The following is a 20,866-nucleotide window of genomic DNA, read 5'->3' as shown; positions in this document are numbered from 1 at the left end:
CACAGCAACTGGGGACCAGAATGTCACTTGGGACAGTCTTTCACACACTGCTGATAAAAAGTCACCCGACTGCAGCCGTGTGTCTGGGTATGCCTCTGCCCTACCACTGCAGCTTACAGCAGGGTAACACAATCCCCTAAAAGCCTCAGCTGTTAACAGGCAAAGCTGCCTCCCTTCCCTGCCACCCTGCCTGATTTGGCTGCTGCTTCTGAAGTCCTTGGTGCAAATGAAGAATAAGTCCTCTGATGGTAGTGCTGGCACTCTTCTGATTTTTTTTTTTTTCCCCAGGATTCTGATTAGTTTTATCTTTTGAAATTAAGTGTTGGATGTTGAATGGAAAATTGAAAGCATTTTATTTAAATTTAATAATTCCCAAATGCTACAATTTTAGAAGTTAGTAACCTGAGGATAAATTAGATGATTGCAAGTCTTGTTGACATGTATGCAGGCTCATCTAATCAGCCCATGGAATTAGATGAGTTGTAATGGAAAGAAAGAATCAATGTTAAATAGGTTCTACATTAATATACATTACCTTGTCTAAATATTTATTTTTCATAAAGTGTTTATGATACTATTGGGAAATTTTTAGATATGTAAGTTTAAATGTACTGGAGGCTGAAGTACTCTGTTAATGCACAAATTTAGGGCTTGATCCTGAAGGACTGAGTCATGCTAGCTTCAGTGGGGACTCTTCCTATGAATAAGAAATGCATGAGAGCAAGCACAGAGTTTTAAAACACCATTAGGAGAATACAGGCACCTCCTCTTTCCTACTCAGTGAAGCACAGTGAAACAATGGCAACATAATTGTACAGAACAATTATTTTAACACAATTAATTTTTCCACGCATCTGTTTTATTTTCTAAAGTGCATGTGTGTTTTGGATTTGCCTGGTGACTACATATTCATGCAAATGCAGAGTAAGTGGCCAACTGTCCATTCTATTTACATTTCTGATACTGTGCAAAATGCCTTTCAGCTGGTTGATTTTACTAGACAGCATTATTTCGAAAGAGCATTGTTGGATTCTGGCTTGATACATGGAAATATTCTTGCTACAAATAATCTTTCCAGTGAACTCCACTCCTCCTGCCAAACTGGCAGGTTAAGGGCGAGCCAGGTTCCAGCGCCTGGTACCGAAGGAGATGTGAGGAGCACCAGAGTACAGAACAGCGGACAGAAACCTTGTCTCATCTGTCATGGGGAGCTTTGCCACCACAGCTCTTCCAAGCTGACTGTCTGGGGTCAGTGCAGTGGTGTTTGGGCAGCAGGGGGGTCACAGGGGTGGCTCCTGTGAGAAGCTGCTGAAGCTCTCCCGGTTCCAGTCCCTCAAGGCCGAGCAGATCTGGGAAGCTGGATGTGCCTCTGCCACTGACATGTTCAAGAAAGGGAAATAAAACTGCAAAAAATATGAAAAAAAGAGACCTGCAGAGGAGAGAAAAGGAGGTGAGAGAGAAATGGAGCAGTCCCTGGAGAAGCACAGAGGAGAAGTCCCTAAAGGACTACGATGGTGGGGTAAATGTGGATTTGCAGCCCCTGAGGGACTCTCTGGCGTGAGAGGGACCCCGCGCTGGAGCGGGGGCAGAATGTGAGGAGTCCTCCCCTGAGGAGGAAGGAGCGGCAGAAACCCCGTGTGGGGAACTGAGCCTGAACCCCCCCTGCCCGTCCCCTGTGCCCTGAGGGGAGGCGGCAGTGAAGCGATCCGGGCCCGGGGAGAGGGGAGGGCTGGGGGGAAGGTGTTAAGATCTGGCCCTGTTTTCTCTTTCTCCTTGTCCATGAAATGAGTTCTTTTCCTTCCCAAGCTGAACTGCTCAGCTTTTTGTAACAGGGAATGCAAACTCTCGATCAAGGAGCCTTTGGGTGGATTTTCTCCTCCCTGTCCCACACTGGGGTGGGGGCTGAGAGAGCAGAGCCCTGCTTGGTACCGGCTGGGCCCAAACCCTGACACCGAGTCAAGTAGTGCCAGGTTCGGCAGGGACAGTGCCATGAAGAGGGGAGCTGAGGTGCTGAGCCACGCTGCTGCTGATTGCTCCTGGAAAAGATGCATCTCTGATCCTGTCTCAGGACTTCCACCCCCTGTGCTCAGGGAGGACAGAGCAGGACGAGAGCTGACCTTAGTTGGTATGTAATGTGGCATTTTATTTGCTTTTGCAACACATCTCACATTTATGGTATTTCAAGCACAACTGATCAAAACGCCTAAAAATTTTTACAACAGAACTCTGATAATTTTTCTCTGTTTGCAAAAAACCACAGGTTTTTATTTGGAGAACTGTATTGGACAGCTTGGCCCAGCTCTAAACACAACACTGCCCAGGTAGGACTGCCACCATGGCAAGTTTTCTGGTTAGTAGGATATGTGTTTATAAGTAGCTGCCTGACAAAGCGGTACCATATATCACAGGTCACAGAATCTGCTTTTGTATCTGAGCCCATAGGATGCTGGTGTCCCCTTTCTGAGACTCTGTCCTAAAATATCTGTATTCACTCTTGCTAGGAGATGGCAGGTCAGTAAGGCATTGGCACATCAAGGCTTGTTCATCATACAAAGGCACTTAGAGAGGAGCAAGCCTTGTAGGTGGCAATGTCTGCAGTGGGGAAGGTGATGTACATTACATGAACTTTTTCAGTCATCCTATCTCAGATGCATACCTTTTTCAACTGCCATTTCTTGTCAGAGTTCACTTTGTTAAGTTATTCTAATTACAAAGCAATGGGAGCTTCATGGTTAACTTCCCTAAGGAAAGAAGAGGCTTTGTGTAACATGTAGTCTCATCCCAAATCTGTCTGTGGTCTTTCAATTGAATTGAAAAAAACAACCTTCTTTTTTATGCGAACTCTTGACTTTGAATCATCTGGAATGTTTCTGGGTAGTAGAAAGATGTTATTTTTGAGTGTTTACATAAAAGTAACCTCAGAGTCAATGCAAAATTAATGCAATTAGGGCCAGGCAAGTTCTAAAAGTATCATTAAGGTGATTTTGAAAACCAAGCTAAACTCAAATCAATTTCCATACTGACACTAAGATTTTAATTAATGACTTTGGAAACATACTTGGTTTTATATGCCAAAGTTGGGGTGTCTACCTATGCAAGGGCTGTGTTACAAGTCTCTGGGCAGATGAGCACTTCTGGCTAAGAACTCTTCACTGTCTACACAGGAAGGGGGAGAGGGAATCATCCAATTGCTGATAATTGCCAGTGTATGTCTACTACCTACCAGATTGGATAATTATATTACTTTTTTATTCCTAATTAATGTTTAACAAGTGTCTATGATTTTTAAAAGTTCCTATATGTATTTTAGTAATTTATCCTTTTCAGCTGTCAGGGTCATATGCAAAGACATGATGTAAATAATTAATCATAAGATTCTATTAATCTATTATTCATTCACTTAAGTGGGCCTTTAATGTAGTGATTTCCTTTGTTATGTTTATGGGAGAGGACCTCTCTTAGGTCTTATTGCAAACAGTCAAAAAAATTTGAAGGACTCCCCATTAAAAAAATTCTCAGACGTGCCACTAGTTCTTGGCTCTGCTGCTGGGGGGAAGGGAGTGCATGTAATAGCCAAAGTAAGCAATTCATTTCATATCCTCTTCTAAAAGGAGTAAGATTGTGTCAGCCCTTTTTGAGGAGCCTTTTTGAAATCCTTCACAATATTACACAGATGTTGTTTCCATACTTAATTCCTGTAAGCAGAGAGAACCTAAAGAATTAAGGAAAAGGTCTTAATATATTTTCCAGATTCTATGCTAGTTTTTTTTCTTTTCTTTTTTTTTTTTTTTCCTAAAACCCTACTCAGAGGCAAATTCTTGGTAATATTTGAATATGCAAATCAGATGTTAAATTAAGCAATTTATGTAAACGTACTCTTAGTCAGGTTATATATGGTATCTGTGATCAGGACAAATCAGCATGTCAACCAAAGGGCATATGTGGTTACACATCATTTTAGTATCCTTAACTTTTGCAGTGCTACTCCTGCTTTCTCTTAGTGTAAATGTCATTCAGAAAGGCATGTACAGTGAACTTGTATATTTGAAGCTGAATAGTGATTTAGCCCTCTACCTCTCTAGAAAATCCCTCCGGTCCTCTTGAAAGAAAGGTAAAGTGACCTTTATTAGCAGTGTGCTGTATTTTCTAAGTAGGACGTGATCAGTTCACAGCTCAGCTTTTTGGCACATTCATAAATAAATTGACTTGCCTTTTGGATGGGATTCAAAAAATGACCAGTGTCTGCTGCTGTCATTTTTACACAAACCAAAGACTGGGGCAATGTGTCATCCACAAGCCTCCAGCTTTGCCCTGGGCTTTGCTTATGACTGGGTGATTTAGTGGAAATAAGTGCAGCTATCTCTGAAGACAGAACTCAGCCCTGGTTATAGTCACTTCTCACCAAGCCTGGATTTGGACCAGGGCAGAGTTACAGGGGAAAAAAGAAAAAAAAAAGTGATCAATCATATTTTCAGCATGAGTATTGCTTGCCTGCTTCTGGCAATTCTTTCATGCCTGCTGGAAGCTGTTGAATCACTTTTTGTAGTTTCACCCCCATCAAAACGTTATCAAGATGGAGTTTTGGCTGCAGTCTCTCACAATACCTCCTTCAACTCATACCTCCTGGCATGCAGGAGAATCAACCCTCCAAAAAATATTAGAAACCCAGGAAACGCTCTGTTAAGATCTCCCTGCAAACCACAGGATTAGGGAGAGTGGAAGTGGGGCACCACACTGCTCGGGTTTCTGTTGTCACTCATGGTCTTGGCTCCCCCTGGGTAGGGATACAGACATGTATTTTGGTTTTAGATGCTCTGAGAGGAGCTGCAGGATCCTCAGAAAATCCTGCATGTGCCATCAAGCTCCTGGCTGTGCAGCTGGAAACCAGGAGGGGCAGCTTGCAGTTGCTACTTGTGACAGGCTGGCCACAGTGAGCTGCTCATGAACCAGGGCACGGCTAGACTGAGGAGTCAATGCATTTCTTCCTTTTTACTTTTTTTTTTTTTTTTTTTTTTTTTTTTTTTTTTTTTTTTTTTTTTTTTTTTTTTTCTCTTTTTCTAATGGGGAAGGCACAAAGGAAGACCAGAACAGGGTGGTTGGGGGACGGTTTGCATCCAACACTGATTTGCTCCACTAAAACAAGATAAAACCTGAGGATGTTTCGGCAGAAAAGTCCCAAACCAAGTTATTTCCTGCTGCTTTTGTCCTTGCTTGAAGCTCATGCTGATTTGTAGGATTAACCATCTTGATTTTTCATTTTTTCTGCAACCTAGTTAAAGGTGGGGTAAAATGCACCACATGGAAGAACCTATATTGAATACCACTAGGAGGTAGCCAGGAAATATTCCTAAGAGAGAGCTCTCCTGTTTAGTTATTTTGTTATTTTCCTCACACAAGTCTGGAAAATGGCCTCAAGTTGTGCCAGGAGAGGTTTAGGTTGGATAGCAAATTTCTAAAATGTCTTCACTGAAAGGGTTGTCAGGCAGTGGCACAGGCTGCCCAGGGAAGTGGCTGAGTCACCATCCCTGGAGGTTTGTACCAGACGTGTTGACGTGGTGCTCAGGGACTTAGTGGTAGACTTGGCAGTCCTGGGCTAATGGTTGGACCTGATGATCCAGTGTAAATGATTCTATGGTTCTATGAAAGACTAAACTGGTGCATGTTTAACAACCTCAAAATAAAACGATGAGGCACCGCTTGATACGTTTCTTCTCCAGCTGATTGCCAGGGCTAACTAAGGGCTTTATGAGCAGGCAAACCAGCATCATATTGCAAGAAGTCAATCCTATTTGGTTCATACACAGCCATACTGTGGGTTGCAAGGGGACCCAGGGGCTCTCCTAGCACCAAGGCAACTTTCAGGGCAGCTGGATCTCAGCCTCCCGGTGAGAGAAGGGACACCTCCTCCACGGTCAAGCTTTCTGTAATTTCAGTCACTGCTTCCAAAAGCCAATCCAGCAGTCACAGCAGGGCTGAAGGCAGTCACATCCTGGGACTGCAGGGAAGGCAAATCAGGGAGAAGATACAATTTCCATCCTCTGCCTGCTTCAGAGGGGTGACAGTGAAATGGTATGAATCTGTAAAAATGTTTGTGTCTAATGCCAAGTAGTGCTGGAAAAGCTCAGACAAACCATTCTTCAAGCAGAGGCAAATGAACGTGCAGATTAGCAACTGGAAGAAGAGCAAGCACAAAAATGTTCTTCCTGGCAGGCACATCAGCAGTATAAACACTGACCTCCCACAGGAAGAAAATAAGAAAGCAGCATGTTCTTCTATCTGTGAAAAGTGGTGTATTCTGGCTTATGTATTCTGGTTCCAACGTTTCAGATATTTCTGCTGTTTCACAGTCACTTGTACCCAGATCTCTGCTGATGGCTTTTGGGCAGAAATATCAGCAATGCATTTTTCTGGAGTGTATGATCATGCTTCTCCAAGGTGCTTTGCCATTGACTGCAGAAGGAACAAGACTTGGTGCTGTTTCATGTTGCTTATCTTCATCCATTTTGAAATGAAAGCAGCTGTGACTTCTTGCACTTTGTGAATGGGAAAACATAATAATTTTCTTTCAATATTATGGAATAAAACGTATTCTTGTCTTTAAGACACTGAAAACTCCTAGTGTAATTTTGTTACTTTTTTTGTAGTTGTGTGAATTGCTGTTGTAGTTGTGTGAATCCAGAGAAAAAGCATTTATATCAACATTTGCATTACTCTATTAGTTGCAGCATAAAAAGATAAACTGGACAGAAGTCCAGTTATGTTATTTTGGATTAAAATCACATAAAATCATAGGAGAATGAAGTTTGATGGTGTTTCAGTAACTGTTTACCATCCTTGTTTACTGCATTATCAACAGGAATCAGACCTGTAGTGGTTATTCAGCTTCTCACACTGATCAGCCCTTCTTCCTCTAAAGCTTCTTGGAAAAAAATACTAACAGCTTAGTTCCAACTCTACTACTGAGATGTGAGGCACAGATGAAAATTTTAAATTGTGCCTGGTGTCAAAGATATTCGTATCTCTAACTGAAGAGCTAATGATATTATATTCTCTTTCAGAGAAGAACTCTGTGATCCCAAACTATTTTGGTTTTGTACCTGTTCTTCCTTCAGATAATGCATTTCAACAACAACAGCAATAATAATAATAATAATAATAATAATACTCCTGCATTATCTGAGTGTGCTTTGAAATTATAGCTTTGTGTCTCAGTCAAGCATTCTACATTCTGGCTGCTGTACAGGAGAAAGAATGCTTTGGATTTAGGAGCTGTTACACAGGTAGGACAACAGTCCATTGCCATGAAAGCCCACAAATCTCACTGACCTAACTGGGGCCAGAAATAGGCTGCAAGTGTGAAATTCAGGAACCTGGGCAATGAGGTTCTTTGAGTTAGAAATTTCTGCAGGTCTTGCTCTTGGCCAAACTGAGCAACCCATCACTGAAAATTAACACTTGGAAATATGTTGACTTGGAATTGTGGGTTCAAGAATTAATTATTTTCTTTGTGTAAATAAAAATAACCACTTATTTATGGCAATTAATTGAGTACATGAAGACTAAATATGATGTTTTGCATCATGATTTTACTACCAAATACAGAAGTCTTTTGCTGAATCAAATAATAATTATTAGAAAACAAAACAAAGAAAAAAATCAGACAAGTTTTAGTGACTAGCTTTACAGAATATTTCATTGCAGATACAAATGTCTGATATTCTGTTACACTTTCTGAACAAGCAATAACTTCTATATAAACTGACAATTAACACAATGAAAAGGGATTAGCATAATGACCTCAACTTAAGACACCTAAGTACACCTAAGTACTCTTACCAGAGAAGATGGATTCTCATTATAATAGGCCATGTAATCCTTTCAAAGTTGTGAAACATCACTGATGCAATGATGTGGGATGTAACATCACTGCAGATGGAACTTACTTTTGTGGAGAAAACCCGTGTAAGCCACTAGGCAAGGGACAATCCTTTTATATAGCTTGATTCATAAGTAGAGTATAAAGTATGTAAAACTGGGCTTTCAGATGTGTTTGAGATTTTTTTTCTTTCATGTAATTACAGTCATGAAAATATTTAGTCTGAAATATATATACAGGCATATCTAATATTTTAGGAATCTTTTGGATCATCTCACATGATCTTGGCTGTTTGCAGCTGAACTGAAATTGCCAGAAAGCTGTCTGAGCTTGAAACAGCTTGGAATGAAACTGACCCCCTAGAAAAGTCAGCAATTCAGGCATAGATAACTTTTTTCTATGTTCTATGATTTTTCTTTGACAAAGTATGAATTGAAAAGCCATACAAAATTTAGAGCTGAACTTGATGATCACCTTCTCACTATCAGGCGATTAAAATATTGTACAGAGTAGTGTGCTTGAGATATGTATATATGTACAGAAAGTTGAACTGTGGCATGTATGTAAAAAAGCTTAAAGAAAAAATCGACTTCTTTTAGACTTTACAAGAATTTTATCTGAGGACGTGCATTTCTGTCTGCTCTGCATTCTTATTTTTTCCAGTAAATATATTTGTAAGTTATAAAACTTCTCGTCTATACTAACAGGGAACCCAGCCTGTTTGTGGTAGAATTGCCAGGCAAATGGTATATTTCAGTTCCACCGAAAAGTGGTTTGATGGAACAGTAATTGCTTGCATCAGTTAAGAACCTGGATTTCTGTATTTTATGGTGTATTAAGACGGTGACTGCAACTATGTAACTTAAAATGAAATCTTCCAAAGTACGAAATCTGCCTCTTCTTTTTTGTACTGACTGTTACCTAAACCTAAAGAATCATTGCCAGAGATTTTGTGCCACTCCAGTCCCATGTGAGCAAACCTTGACTGAAATTGTATCCATGTTTCATATATTCCATGTACTCACATCTCATAATCACCATTTAGCTGTGAAAACCCTCAGAACTAGAAGCTACATGGCTCACTGGGTGAGCAAAGCCAGTGGTGGATGTTCCTTCAGCTTCCCAGAGGGAACTGAGAGAGTTATTCTGCTCACGTCAGGATTTTTCCAACCCACCACAAAAAAACAGAGGTAGCTCCTTTGCACTACTAAGGGTGGACAGTGTGCTCCCTGCTGCTTCCCAGGCTCTGGCTTCTGCTCTGTCAGTGGTAGAACACATTGCCTCAGCAGTTGGCAACTTCTTTTCTTCTTGCTCTAGCCCAAAGCTGTGCTCCAGAGCAAAGAGAGGGATGCTCAGTACAGTTCCCATATCTGAAAAAAACTTGGTCACAGCCATAGCAGGCTGGCTGGGAGCCTGGTGCTCTGCCAAGACATCCCTTCTTCTCTGTATCCCTTCCCTAACTGCATCAGGCTGACTGGTATCTAAGCAAAAAACAGAATACAGCTCAACCATACCTTGCTGCCTGACTTCCCTCCGTTACAGACAAGCTGCTTAGAAGAAGAATGCACTGCTACTCAGCTTTGTTGCATCGACCAAAATTTACAGTCATGCATTGTTAGGGTATTTTGTTGCAAGCACTTAACAACCCAAATCCATCCAAGCTGGATTTGATCTTGCAGATCACATTCATTCCTCTCTATAATGGATGAGGATACCTGTTTGGAACTAATTTCTGGTGCCAGCACCTATATTTCCAAATCTAAAATTCATTTCCCATATATATTCTCTAATACTTGCTTAAAATCTGCTGTTTCTACAAACTTTCTTGCCAGTAAATGCAATAGCTAGAACATGCACAGTAAGCAAACACAAAGAGGGCATTGAAACAGTTGAAGAGAATATGTTTATAAACTGAAATGAATATTCATCGGAAACTTTTTTAACAGTACTCACCAGTTCTATATTGGAATACTGTGTAAAGTTTACACTCCATATAAAGAGTTACACTGTTCCCTTGTGAAATCCGTCGTCTCCACTACCTCCATATTGGATATTTGCATTTTTAGAAATACCATCTGCCAAACCCCACACAGACTGTGAGTGATTTCCTGGTTATATATTTTGGATATTCTGTGGTTAGAAAACTATGAAACCATATTACATGTCCTATCCTCCAGAACATCTGTGAGACTAAAACCACATGAATGTAAGCAAGTCAGCATGATAAAAAGGATGAAGAATTTCAGTTATATTGTATAGGAATGCTTGTAAAGTTTTTTTCAGCTTTATAAATTTCTATCTGCATATGTGTTACTTTCTTCTTCTCTGCACAAATATCTGTTAAATATTATTTTCTTGCATTGGATCAGCTTCAAAACTCTTCTCCTCCATCCATCTGCACTGTCTATTTTCCCTCCCCACTCCAGGGCCTTTTTGGCAGCATCCATCTGAGAAGGCACCCAAAATGTAGAAGCTGGGCTCTGCATTAGCCAAAAAATGGTGTAACTTTCACTTCTGTTTTCTTTTCTGCAGATGCAAATAAGAAGTGGAAGGCATACAGGTGATTGCAGCTCATCTTTTGTTAGACTGGCTTACTGTGAAAGGCAGTCCTCTGTGGCATTGAAACACACTGTCCCTAATGGCAACTTTTGCTTTACTGTTAACTGGATCAGCACCTGAAATTCCCTGGGGGGAATCAATATGTGATATCCTCAATGCTTCAAGTTCAGTAAAACCTGAGATTAACTTCATGCCAACCCATTTCCTCCTGGGAAGATGGGGATCTTGGACCCAGTTTCAGTTCTGTCATGGAGTGCCGGATGTTCTTCACAAGCACTTCATTTGTGCTTTGACTTCCTCATTTATGAGACTTGGATAATATTTATCCATCTCACAAAACTGCTGAGCTCAGTCACCTCTTGCTTCTCTCTCACTTTTGGAGAAACAGTTGTTATTGTGCTATGCTGGTGGATCACATAATTCACTATTTTGAATTTGAGAATTTGGTAAAACAATAGAAAAAAATGAAAAAAAAAAAAAAGTAAGCGATATGAGGAACCCCATCCTGCTGCATAACAGAGCAAAATCCCTATAAAAATCAAATGGATATACATTTGCTTAAGGAATGAAGGAGTAATCCAGGGAGAGTAGCATAATGCCTCAATATTAAGTATGGGTTTTGTTGTCCCATTGCTTCTAGGAGCTTTTTAGAAAAATACCACTGAGAGGCAGATCACAGAGACTTTACAGAAAGCTACTGTAACTCATTATAACAAAGGATCTGCACCTACAACCATGAATTTCAGCCATTTTCCTAATGTGATGAGTCTCTCGGGAATTTATGATGCTTTTAGTGGGGCCTTAAGCTATAATTTTGTCATGACTAGTTTATATGATCAGGCCTCTGACCACAAAACTGTTCATAAAGCCATTGATTGCCATTGTGGTCTCTCTCTGCTTTGTGAAAACTTTTTCAGAGTAGTTGCCTCATTTAGGGGCTGTTGTGGTATTTTACTATTGTATGTATATATTGATAGGTATATGAGAGAGTGAAACAGATTCAGGTTTCTCCACTTATGTATATGTAATGGCAATAGATACATTTAAGTACTACCTTTTCAACTATCATATTGTTCCTTTCTATGGAAAAACAATAATTTATTATAGAAATACTTTAACTGTAAAATGTCTGCATAACTGTATTCTATTAAATGTATTTAGTATTTGAATGATGTCTAATACAAATTGTATTTATCATGCTTTATATTCACATTTGCATGTGCATCTGTACATACATTTCAATACACAAACCCACTTGCTTGCAATGGGAGTGCTACAGCAAAGAAAGCACAGCCTTCTTCTGTTAAGAAAGGAAGTACCTATATTTTGATAGAGATTTAAGAAACAAATTATTTCTCTTAGTTTGCTACATTTCTCGAATGGAAATGAGCAAAATATGACCCTACTGAAGACCATGGCAAAGCTCCCACCATCTTCAAAGGGGTCTGGATTTCACCTGGTGTGTTTTTTCAGAGAGCTGCCAGGGATATCTGCCAGCTGGAGATCCACTTAGATGTGGGTTAAGACAAAAGAAATGCATATCAGCATTTCATTGCATGACAAAGGATGGAGGCTGTGAAACTCTGCTGTGGGAGATTAGCACATAAAATACACTTTTTGCTTTAAAATAAAATTGAGAGACCATTTGACTGGTATTTCAGTTTTGGTGGATCTTTGTAGGCATAACCATATGAGGCACAACTGTGAAGTGAGTGTCCCTCACCTGAGCTACTGGGTTTCAGACTGTTTGTGGTCTCATTTCACTTGAAATCTCACCCCTGCAGCCTCTGGTGATTGTGTGCATACATGAATTTTTGTCCTATCCCTCAGGGTACTGTTCCATCTTTTACAGCTCTCTACCCCGATCATCACTGATAAGGAGGTTTGTTGTCTGACTCTTCAAAGGCACTCAGTGTGCTTCCAGAGAATGAGAAGTCTGTCTACTGGCCAAATTAGATCTGCTGTTATTTCACTTTCCTCCATCACGACTAATTAAGAAAAATAACATATAAAGTCATGTTGGAGGTGTGCATGGAGCTGGATAGAGGAGATGTGCTCTGTCTAGAAAGTGCAACCTGGGCTCAGGCTGGAGGTCTGGATTTTGCAAGATCCCTCCTATGTGCTCATGGGCAATGAGGAGGATGGCTTCTCTGTATTTTCACTTCAGTCTCCTTAAAATTCTACACATGAGTAGGAATAGCTTTAAAATATTATGCTTTCTGATTAACAGGCTGCACATGGGTAGGAAAAAATGGAAAGTGTAAAGTATATTCCTGTGGGCCATGAATTAAAAATGAAAACCGCAGGTGGTTTGGGTTTTCTCCTTCTAAATCAAAACACGATGACTGAGGCTTAACCAAAACCAAAACATGGCTGCCTATGGCTATTTTTTATTAAAAGTCCCCAGATTTTTTTGTACAATCCACTGAAAATCTTGATTTTCAGTGTGTGTTAGATGAGTGTCCTGCACACAAAGGAGTTTCTCACTTGATTAATATTCTTATCATTTTGGATACACAGTACTTTCTTTTTGAATAGGATATATCTATCAGATTGCCTTCTGTATTTATATTCTGATATACCTTTAAGAGAGAAATCTTTATTTTGGCTTCTAATAAACATTTTATTATGATAGCCTAAGAACCCAGAAGTCATGCAGCTAAAGCATTACAAAGATAAGAATTCATTCTTTTATCTTCTCTTTATAATATCAAAAGATGTTTTGCTTAGTTCACTGTGTCAAACATTTAATAAGATTAATCATTTTCTGACCTGGAAATTCAAACATTTCAGTACACTGGAAAAATGATCAGGCATAAAAATGGAGAAGATTTACATCATTTGTAGTGTCCAAGAAGATACAGGTCTGTGCAGCAACAAATACCCAGGCTATTTCTCATCACTATGAATAGTAAACTAGGCATTAGAGGGTCAGAAGAAGGCAGGCATTGACTTATTAAATCATGTTTCAGTATTAAAAAAGTAATCAAGAATTAACTAAGTAATAATCCTGCCTAAGCTAGGTTGAAAAAAAGTAAATCACCATGGCTATTGGAAAACTGTGCAGAAAAAAGGCTTAGCATCTATTCCTCTCTACCTCTTCTTATTTTTTTACTTATTTTATTAAAAATTATTTTTAAAATTATTAAAAACCATCTAGGAACAGAAGATTTCTGAAGTTTTCTCAAAATTCTGAAATTCTGAAAATCTGTTGAGCTTTTCAATATTGCTCAAGAAAGTAAATTTATTCTGGAAATTTAAAAATCATTTGGATCCCTGTATTTGTTTGAAAGTTTGATGCTTTCTCAGAGCTTCTCTTCCTAATTGCATGGCTTTGCTGATTACACTGTTGGTTTTTTTCAGGAATTATCTTTACTGCTAGTCTTAGGTACTGGTAAGACAATTGGGCTAGGAAAACCTTGGGTAGATCACCAAAAGACCACGACATAATTTCTAAATTTATCAAATAATTTCTGTGTTTTGGGGGGCAGTTTCAGGGCTGTCAGTTGCCAAAACATATTCCCATAACTTTGGCTGAAATTTATTCTTTTATACAGAGCCAGCTCAAGAACCATGAACTGAGTATAAGTTTTGCTCCACTGACAACAGTTTTTCTAAAACACTATTTTTATAAGGAACTTAAGATCTGCTTTTTATATGCAGGTGCTGGTTTTGGGCTTCATCCCAGCTGATGTTTCACTGATGAGATGAAGTATTAGAAAGGTTCTGGTTGGTGAAATGAAGAGAAATATCTTGACTAAACACCACAATTCTCAGAGCAATCCAATGCCTTGCCAGTGCCAAGACACTTTGATTGTAGGGATCCATAGTATTTAGTCAGTGTCCTGCATAAAAAAATACAGTCAACAGCTATCTGAGGCATAAGGGGTATTAAAGTGTTTTCAAGAAAACATTTTATAGGCTGCAGATTGCTATGAGATGTGAGAGGGGTAAATGTCACTGTCAATTGTTACATCTTCTTGTAGAAATGCATTAAAGGTGTTGATCTTCTGCAAGTGCTTTGCTTGCATGGGAAGCTCTGGCCTCAGACTCTGGTGAGGAAGTTTCAAGACTTGTAGATACCATGAAAAACAGTTTACCTGTGGCTGAGAAAATGACAAAATATGTATATATATATATATTTAATTTTCAGGGCATAAAATCATTATGGTCTACCAGTCTTGAACCTTCAAATCTCCGCTACTTTTTCAAAATTAAAGGAACTCTAAGCTAGGAAAAGGTAGGCTTCAAAAACTTTCCTTTCTAATAAATAATTTAAAACAAAAACCATCAGTGTTCTTTAGATTTGATTTTAAACCACAGTGATTTAGAAGGAGATGTGTCTGAAAAAAGATTTAGGTGGATTAATGATAACCTTTCCTGTTAGAATAAGGAACAGTATTTTCAAAATACTGAGTTGATTTATTTTTATTTGTTTCTGGCGATTGAATTTTTAAGTATTAAAACTGACACAAATTGTTCCTCCCTAATATGTGGAAAAAAAACCCAAACCAACCTCTTTTAAAAAAGCTGAATTGGGAGTTTCAGGAGCTGAGACTTGAGGAACTGTCAAATAATGTGAATTCATTGAAATCATGGGAAGTGGCAACATTGTCTACTTTGAAAAAAAATCCTGTCAGTTATAAATGTAATGAAATTGTCAAAAGGAATGCCTACATTTGAAAGTTCTGTAACTTTTTGTCTAGTGTCTGGAAGAGAATAAGAAAATATTTTTATATATAGGGTTTGATTGACTGGGTGTGTTTATAGATGATGCTGTTGTAGGTTTCTGTAAGTACATGTATTTGTGTAGTTTTGTGTTTTAACTATACTGTATATCTACTAACATATGTATTTTTATGTAGTGAGTAATACTGTAGCATATGTTCCCGTTTTAGTACTTTGGAGATAGTTCAGCTGAGAAGGGGATGGGATTTATTACCTCCTGGATGTTTCTTTTGACCTTTGCAGGTACTTCTGCCAGTTTGAGGGGATAAAGTTCAAGTTAAGCTGCCAGTAACAGTTGTTTGAGTGATGAACATCATTTGGGAGTCAGAAACACTACAAGTCTTGTTTCCATATCTTACAGTGATTAGGTTTCAGTTTCCAGTGTAACAGTGTTAAAGGCAATTACCCTTTGTGGTGCATGTTGATGTTGGCTGGACTTGGATGAACCCTTAAAACCTGGCATGCACACACCCCCCACCACCCTTGGCTGCAAAGCAGGCTTCTGGACTTGCTCCTGGGGCAGGACCAGAAGTGGCACCTTCTCAGAAGCCCAACACCTTAAAGACTACACAAGGTACCAACTCCATCAAAGTTACATCAGCTCCTTGTGAAATATGCCCAGTATTTGATATATTTACACACAAATGCTTACCTGGAAGACTGCATCATACAAGTAGTATGTTAGTTATTAACTGAAAGTTTTGGGACTTCTTCCAGTTTACCAGTCATGAATAAGGGGCCAATAAGTCTTAAATAATTTTGTCCATCCTTAGGGCACCAGGCAAGAGGCTGGGTCTCCTAAACCTGTTTCTCATCTGAACTCCAAAGCTGCAGAGTTCCAGGAGCTTACCATCCCTGGTGTCTCAACAGACAGAATGTCAGATGGGGTACAACAACAGTAAATCTCTTTTCCTGGAAATTTTTCTGGCAGTGGTTAAGGGTAAAGGAAGGCCTTCCTTAAGAATAAAGAAAATTGCTTACTGAAAGGCAAATTAAGAAGTTAAAACCAAAGCAACCTATGTTCTTCTTAATAAAATCTCATTTTTTTCTTGCAGCCAGTGGTGAGTTCTCCTCTTGGGACATCTCTATCTTGGAGATGGAGGAAAAACTTGCCTTCTGTAAATTTGCTGGCTGCTGCCAGCCCCCTCCTTTGTTTTATTCCAGCATCTCAAAGCTTGTAGTGTATTCACCTATGCTAGGTGTATTCAAGGAAAGGTAAATGTCTCCAGGACAAATGGAGCCAGAGAGGGATGTGCAGTATCACTGCCGTGCTTCCTTGTTACTTTTCCAACAATGCATGATATTCTCCACTATGGTCCCTTAACTTCACCCTTACTTCCTTTCCTTTTAGCCCTTCCCTTTTGATTTAAGGCAATGGATCATGTACATGCAATGGAATAACGCAGCAAGATCTTAGGTAGAAAGAGTTAAAATGAGTGAATGTAATACTCATTTTATATATATTACTTTACCTCACCACAGCATTCAGTGCATGATTTGATTTGCATTCACCTTTACAGTCAGTTGAGTTGTACTTGTTTCTGTTTGTAAACCAAACATCTGTTATTGTCACCTAATTCAGCATTTGGACAAGCATTCTAGCATTTTTTGATTAATTTTTTACTTCAGCTTTAACTTTTAACTAATATCACCCAAATTTCACAATGAAGACAATGACCAAAACCCCCAATAACTCCATAAATACTCATTGATCTCGCTGAACAAATTTCTATAAAGGTCTATCTCAAACCAGGCTGAATATTACCTCTCTTGTTCCGATCACTAATATAATTATTAATACTCTCCAGATAGGAAAAGCAATACTTAAAACCACTTTCTTGATTTTCTAACATGAAAGGAATAAAGAGGGAAAAGTCTTGGATAGCACAACGGAGAATGCATTCATGCATATCCCAAACTTTAATTAAGAAGTGTGCTGTTTCTCAGGAGATGCTGAACATGGAACCAGGATTGCTACCAGGGAATATCCCTGGCAGGGTTTGCTCATGTGGATCTTTGAGCTGGTGATCTCTGTTTCTGCTCCTGTCCCCACAGGAAGGAAATGTGGATGCATCATATGCTCACCAACACGCTCTTGTTATGGCCATGATTAAGACCATCTGGGAAGGAGAGCCTCTTGTCATGTCATCTTGCCCCTTGCCCCCAGTTTTGGTGTAAGGGAGAAAAAGAAAAAATCAAACTTTTTTTTTCTTAGAGAAATAATATAGGTTGTTCCCAGCACCAACGAGTTACATGAGGGCTTTTAAAAGTAAAGTAGGGAAAGGGAAGAGGAAAAGAATTAAAGGCTTGTAACTTGAAGCGTTAGTGATGTGAGGCCCAGTCTCACACTGCAACACAGCCTCCACATGAGATGTTCCCTCCATAGCAGTAAGCTTTAGTAGATGTGTAACTAAGAAACCACAACAACGTTCAAAGGTAATACCAAAGCTCATAATAAATTGCTTTGAAACAGAAGTAATCTGGGACACTGTTAGAAAACAGGCAAGGTTTGCTCTCCTCTACAGGACGTGGCAGAAACAGCAGAGCTGCGCGGTCTCCCCGTACTCTGTGACAATAATAGGAATTCATGGTCAGGACCTTCCAAACAGTTGTTTATAGGAATGAAAAGCAGCCAAGGGTCTAACACTGAAGAACAATGCTGAATGGCAAGAACAAAGATAACCAGCCTGTTGGGATTTCTAAAAAGAAAAAATAAATTTTTATGTATAGGTACCTGGCATCAGGACTTTGAACTGTTTGCTTCTGTAACTAACAAGCTTTCCAAGGTGAAAATTGATGAGGAGAAAGATGCGGTAGCAGGACGGGAGAGCTTCTTACTGCTGGGACTGAGGGCTGGGGGAGCACTTTCTCCCTTCCTACGAGAGGAGTTCTCTTCAAAAACATCTGCTGTGGTTGAGACAGCTCTGAAGCCCTAGGTGATCTCAGGGTACAACCCACTATTGAGGGCTATATTCCCAGTCAGCTTCAAAGATTAATTTGTTTCAAAAGGATTAAAGATGTTAATGGATGGAATTACCCCTTTTAACACAGATGGTCTGGTATCCAGACTCCTCTGAGCCACACACGTCCTTATAAAATTGGTCTCTTTGCTCAGTGGATTTTTGATGTAACATCCATAAACCTTCTCCCAGCAACACGGCTCTCGGTGTGGCAGCTTCACTCTACAGGCCACAGGGATGCAAAGGGAGCGAGAATTTATAGGACCCATCTCCTGGATAGTGGCTCAAGAGAACAGGTTTTTTTGCCACTTTCTGGTAAAAACAATCAGTGCAGTAGATGCTAGGGTGAAATTCTAGCAAGAAAAACTAAGGAAGAAAAATCTGTTTTGCATGTTAGTATCCCTAATGCTGTGTAGCTGGAGTATCTAGATCACCAGAAGCTGAGCTCCCATGAAAGGAACAAGGCATTAAACGTGTATATAATTTTAAGAAAAGAAATATTTGTAAATATGTAAACCATAAGAGCCTCCATAATGCTTCATAAGCAAAGATGTATCTAGCCTCCAATCCTGTAGGCATGCTGGTGCACACAGGAGCTGGTTTAAACAGGGTGGTAATTGTCACACTGTAGTTCACAATTTGGTTGAACTGATCCCTTCAGTTTTTTTGGTTTAGTATCATTTTTCTTTAACTGAGCTCTTTCCAGTTTTTCAAGATTTTAAAAAAACTTTTACAGACCCAGTTTGAGATAGGCCCTTCAATTAATTTTTCCCCAGAGTTCAGCTTGGGTTTGGTAGCCTGACTTACTGCCACTGCAAAGACAAGTTGCAAACAATTCATGTAACACTTCTGAGAGTTTTATTGTCACCAAGAACTTCTCTCAGATCTGTGATTCACCCCACTGACTTTCTGACAGACTTCCTGCTCCTGAAACATTTGAAAAAGGTTTTATTATTAACTTTTATTCCTTTAATGAGTTCCTTTAATAAGTTGTTCCTCAATAAATTGGCATGCCTTCCTGAGGTTTAACATTTAACTTGTCAGGATTTATGTGCTTCTCCTTTTTGGGGTGTCATCTGTCATTACCGAAGGGTATCATTTTTACCTATAGCCACCTTTCCTCTGCTTCCTGAGCTCTCTTCTGAGCCTTCTTCCCAGTGGCAGATTTTGCCAGCGGGTGTAACTTGTGAGAGCCACACTGGGTGTCATTAGACACGTCTGCGGATTGCAAACACTTCACTGTTTTTTTGCCCCCCACATTCACCGAATTTATATCGAACTCCCCTATTTTATGCAATATCCAGATACTGGATTTGGGGGTGTCGCCTTCCATGGCAGTGCTGACATTTGAACACAGTGTGGTCACTGTTACATGTAGGAAACAGGTGCCAGGAGTTGCCAAGTAATGAGCCAGGCCGGTGCTCAGTCTCACCTGTGCCCAGTTAGGGCTGGCCCCACTGGGCATGCTCAAGACCTAGAACCAATAAAAGGTGAGGCTGGGTGTAGCCAGGCAGCTCATTCCTGAGCAAGATTGGTGCTAGCCTGGTCGCAGTTAGTCCTCGTTGCTAACCAAGATCACCAATAGCTCCTGTCTCTAGCTTCGATTCTGAGCTCCCGCTCTCGACGACGTTCGGTTCCAGCAACAGTTACACACAGAGGAGCACAGCATGTCGGCTGTCCCACCTCCAGCCTGGTCCTCTGCATCATTTGGAAAGGTTGCTCCTGTCACAAGATACCTCACAAGTATCTCTAAACAGCATTGATATGAGGTCTCTGAGTCATCCAGACACCGGGTATCCCCCTTTGTTTATTTCTCTACAAAATGGCACCCATGGCATAGCTGCCACCAGGGAGCATTGGCCTTCTGGGTGCTGGTGGTTCTGGGTCAGGGTTCTGTCTGGGCTGTGAGGCCAGGAAGGGCCCCATGGTGCCCGGCCCAGCCCTGGGGATCCATAGCCGAAGGGCTCTGGGCTGGCCTAAGTAGGCAGCCCTTGGGGGTCCCCCAGTTGCGGGGGTCCCAGCGGGTCCCGGCCCAGCCCCTCCATGGTGTGCAGTGTGCGGTGAGTGGTGTGCGGAGTGCGGTGTGTGGGGTGCGGTGTGAGGTGAGTGGTGTGCGGGGTGTGGTGTGTGGAGTATGGGGTGCGGATTGCGGTGAGTGGTATGTAGGGAGCGGTGTGTGGTGTGCGGGGTGAGGAGTGCGGTGTGTGGGGTGCGGGGTGCACTCTGCCCCACAGCTCGGCCCAAAATGCACACTGGCCGGGGAGCCTTGTGCAGATGAGTCCCCCCCTTCAGTCAGAGGCCAAAGGCAGCCCGGGGACTCTGTGACCCAGCTGGGCTGAGCTGTTCTCCCTGCCCCCTACGCAGCGTCTGTCAGGCCGGGGGCATTCAGGCCCCGGGGAACGGGTGCAGCATCCTGGGGGGAGGTTGGGCTGCGGAGGGGGTGTGGGCCTGGGCCCCTGTGGCTGGGAAGCCCCAGGGGGTTGTGCTGGGGCAGGAGGAGGCTGCAGGCACAGCTTGGTGGAACAGAGCCAGGAATATCCATGTTTCTTCTGGGTCATCCTTGAGAAGGCTTAGTGGAGACTTTATGACCATGGTCCAGGACTTAAAGGGGGTTACAAAGAAGACAGAGGCTCCCTGTTTATAAGGAGTCCCACGGGCAAGACAAGGGGTTATGAACACAAGCTGTTCCTGGGGAGATTCTGATTGAACACAGAGGAAAATTATTCCCCATGAGGACAGTCAG

At 40.9% G+C, this 20,866-nt stretch overlaps 1 long non-coding RNA gene across 1 annotated transcript in view; it reads right to left on the bottom strand.

Moving 5' to 3' along the window:
• Positions 1–4,978: 4,978 nt before the first annotated feature.
• Positions 4,979–20,866, bottom strand: part of LOC139800238 (uncharacterized) — a 129,397-nt gene continuing 113,509 nt past the window's right edge. Inside the window, exon 2 of the long non-coding RNA XR_011727670.1 lies at positions 4,979–5,049. This is a non-coding gene — a long non-coding RNA (uncharacterized lncRNA). The remainder of the gene's footprint in view (positions 5,050–20,866) is intronic.

This window comes from Heliangelus exortis, chromosome 10 (assembly GCF_036169615.1).
Source record: "Heliangelus exortis chromosome 10, bHelExo1.hap1, whole genome shotgun sequence".
Classification (NCBI taxonomy): domain Eukaryota; kingdom Metazoa; phylum Chordata; class Aves; order Apodiformes; family Trochilidae; genus Heliangelus; species Heliangelus exortis.
The sequence above is the reverse complement of the archived record's forward strand: the minus strand, read 5'-3'. Positions and strand labels throughout refer to the sequence as shown.